This window comes from Cinclus cinclus, chromosome 3 (genome assembly GCF_963662255.1).
Source record: "Cinclus cinclus chromosome 3, bCinCin1.1, whole genome shotgun sequence".
Lineage (NCBI taxonomy): Eukaryota > Metazoa > Chordata > Aves > Passeriformes > Cinclidae > Cinclus > Cinclus cinclus.
Window position 1 is genome coordinate 117,603,339 of NC_085048.1, and position 3,529 is coordinate 117,606,867.

A 3,529-nucleotide genomic window follows, 5' to 3' on the forward strand; every position below is an offset into this window, starting at 1 on the left:
GTGAGATCATAATAAATTTACTTTTCTAACGAAGGCTTGTCTGCAAATGTGTTGTTTTTGTGGGAAATTTGGGGAAGGCTTTGGCTGGGAATGGTGATTTTCCTTGGTTTTAGAACTCCTTTGCTTGTGGTGGATCTTATTTCCAGGCAATGGAAATAATTCCTGGTTTAAACACTTTGTGTTCCCTTCTTCCTTGTGTGTCCCTCCTGGATGAACTTGGAGCAGGGTTTATTCTTTGTTGGTTTCGGGCAGAGCAGATCCTTAATTTGTCACCAAACACATGGAATTGCTCCATAAAAAGCAGCCAGAGGTTGAGGGATTACTCAGCCAGAGCCAGAGGCTTGGATAGAGATTATTGTGGTTCCAAATTGAATCCCGTTCTGTGGGATTTGTACTGAGTTCTCAATTTTTTTTTCCGAATCCTCAAGAATTTTGCAAAGGGTCAGTTGGAGGGAGGAGGACAACCAGGAGTGATTGAAAAGGGAGCAAAAAATGAGACAAACCTGATTCTTATAAAAAACAAATTTATTCTGGATTAACTGAAGCTTTCCAATTGCTTGAGGGGTCCTGAAGGAGGCAGAGCCCGTGACAAATTCCAACCCTCATCCCCCTTTTTTTTTTTTAAGCTGTTCAGAAGCTGCTCTAATTTAATAAAAACAGTTTAATTAATTCAGTTTATCAACCTAGTCCACCTAAAGCACCTTGTTGATGTGAAATCAATGAACCCATGAACAGATAGGAAATCGGAATCCACGAGGTTTTGTGGGGTGATCCCGGATGTTCCTTCCCCTGGGAGGTGGATGCAACTCAGGAAAGAAACTTACAAACTGAGGAAATGGGAAGCACAAAGTGCTGATTACCCAGAGGGAATGACACTGGGCTTTCATGGAATCCTGGAATGGTTTGGGTTGGAAAGGACCTTAAAGACCATGGGGCAGGGGCACCTTCCTTAAAGCCCCATTCAACCCTCAAACACTTCCAGGGAAGGGGAATGAGATTCCCCACGACTTTTCCAAGGACTGATTTTTTTTTTTTTTTTTTTTTTTTTTTCCCCCCCTCCTCAAGCCTCTATCCCAGCGCCAGAATGAGCCTCGAGCTCAGCTGGACAAAAGAGCCTAAAATCCAAATGCTGGGTTTGGGGTGGAAAGCTGAGAAACCTGGAGAGGTGTCCTAAACCCTCTTGCTGTCCCGATGGATCCATGAGGGTTTATCCCACATTCCCAAGGTGATGCTGCCTGGTTGCCGGGCAAGCCGGGAAGCCGAGGATTCATTTCACCCCAAGAATAAGCAAAACGACGAGCAACACGAAACCGAGCATCTCCCTGCCAGGACCTCGGGGTGCTCCCGGTTTCCGCCGGATGCGGGAAAAGCGCCACTCCCGGCTTCTTTTTGTTTTGTTTTTGTTGTTGTTGTTGTTTTTGGTTTGTTTTTTGGTTTTTTTTTTGGGCGAGCGGGTGTGGGAAGGGGCGGGGGTGGGCGAGGGAGACTCTGGCGAGGATTTCTGGGGCTTCCTGTTTCCTCCGGCAGCTCGAGCAGAATTTGAAAGCAGCGGCTGCCGTGAGCTGGACCAATGATCGGGCACAGCGCGCCCGCGCCCGTTAAGGGATGCCCGGGGCTGCGCTTCCCGGCTCCGCCTGGGAACACCGGGAACTGCCGCCCACCGAACCGGGAACCGCCAGGTAAGGCGCTGATCCCTTCGCCTGCTAACGGGAATTGCAGGGAAAAAGAAAAAAAATAAAAATAAAGAAGAAAAAACAAACCAAACAGTCACGGAACCGGCGGGAGCGAGGCTTGGGATTTGCGCCTTGGAGCTGGGAGGAATTTAGGGATGCTCCGGCAGCCGCAGGGAGGGGAAGAAGCGCTGCTCAGGCGCGGAGAAGGGGACGTGGGGATGTGGAGGTTCTCCCTGGTCCTGCTCCCGGCTAACTCCATTCCCCATCCCTGGAAGTGTCCCGGGCCGGGCTGGATAGGGCTCGGAGCAGCCGGGGACGAGGGGAAGGTGCCCATGGCAAGGGATGAGGGTTTATGGAGTATTCCCAAGCCAGAATCATTCTCTGATTCCATGGTAATGACACAGCTCCGCTGGCGTCGTGCCCGCCCCCACAGTGCTTAGTCATCTTTTCTGGGTATTTTGTGCCGCTCGTTCTGTGCTCTCCTTTGGGATTTGGGCTGGCAAAGGAGGGGAACCCTCTTGCCTCTCCTTCTCTCCCAGGGATTGCCATCCAATACATCCCGACCTGCGTTTCCCTGGGGACTGCTGTGTGTCCCGTGGGCTGTCCCGGCGCTCTCTCCTTCTGCTGCCCTGGCTCACCTTTCTCCCTCAGGATCATCATCCCGCTGAAGCAGGTTCCCTCTCCAGGAAGAAATTATCCTCATGATCCCTCCTTAGCCTGGGACAGAGCGCGGATTCTCCAGCTCATCCCATCCCACCATCCCATCCCTTGGATGCGCTTCCCAGTGCATCACTCCCGGGAAGGTGCCTGTTCCCATCCTTCCCCATCGAGTTCTTTTTTTTTTTTTTTTTTTTCTTTTCTTTCGGCTGGGGCTCGCAACTTTTCGGCAACAGTGACCTCTGTTGGCATCACCACCGTGGCCACCGGCGTGGCTCCGCTGTCGCCCGCCTGCATCCCGCGCCTCCATCGCCATCCCCACCTGTGGCACGAACAGGACGCGGTTATTTGGGAGCGCTCCCAGCGATTCCATCTCCTGCGGCATCCCACAGGAGGCGATGCCGGGATGCGGCTCCGAACCGGGAACTGGTGACCCAAAGGTGTCCCCGGGACAACCCGGGAGCCGGGAACGTGACAATCCCGGGTTTATTGGGCGGCCAAACCTCCGTGATTCATGGCAGCAGTGCCGGTGACTAATCCCGGGAGTGTCTGGCACGCTTATAAATAACAATAAAAATTCCAGGTGAGTTTACGGGAAAGAAGGGGTGAGTGGGGGCTGCCAGGTGGGTTTGGGCATCACTTCAGCTCCTCCATCCATGCCCACTCCGAGGGGCTTTCCCTGCTGGAAAACGCCTTCCAGCACCTCTGAAGAGGCCCTTTGGAGCAGCGGATCAGCAGCTGCAGGTGGCAGCGAATTTTTTTGGGAGAGCTGTGGGGCCATGGCGGCGACCGGGGAGTGACTCAGAGGCACTTTGGGGCTCTGTGGTTTTGCTTTCATGGTTTTGCTGTGACTTAGCAACTTGTTTGTTCGCTCTGCGGGAAGGCAGGTGCTGGCATGCCCGGCAAAGCAGCCAGATCCCGAGGGATTCCGGCCATCCCAAAGGATCCTGATGCCCTTGGGGTGTTGCCTTGCCCAGCTGGATGTGGCTGAACCCCACGGGTGATGCAGGCAGTGGTGTGACACGATCCTTTGGGATCTGCCATCCTGAAGCAGCTCCATCCCACTGGGAGTATCCAGCAGAAGCAGTTTCCACACCTTTCCTTTTCAGAAGGAAAATGGAATTTTTGATGACGATTCTCTGGCGTTCCATTAAGCTCGCAGCCGCTCCAGGGGTTTCTGGAGAGCTGGATTTCGGAGC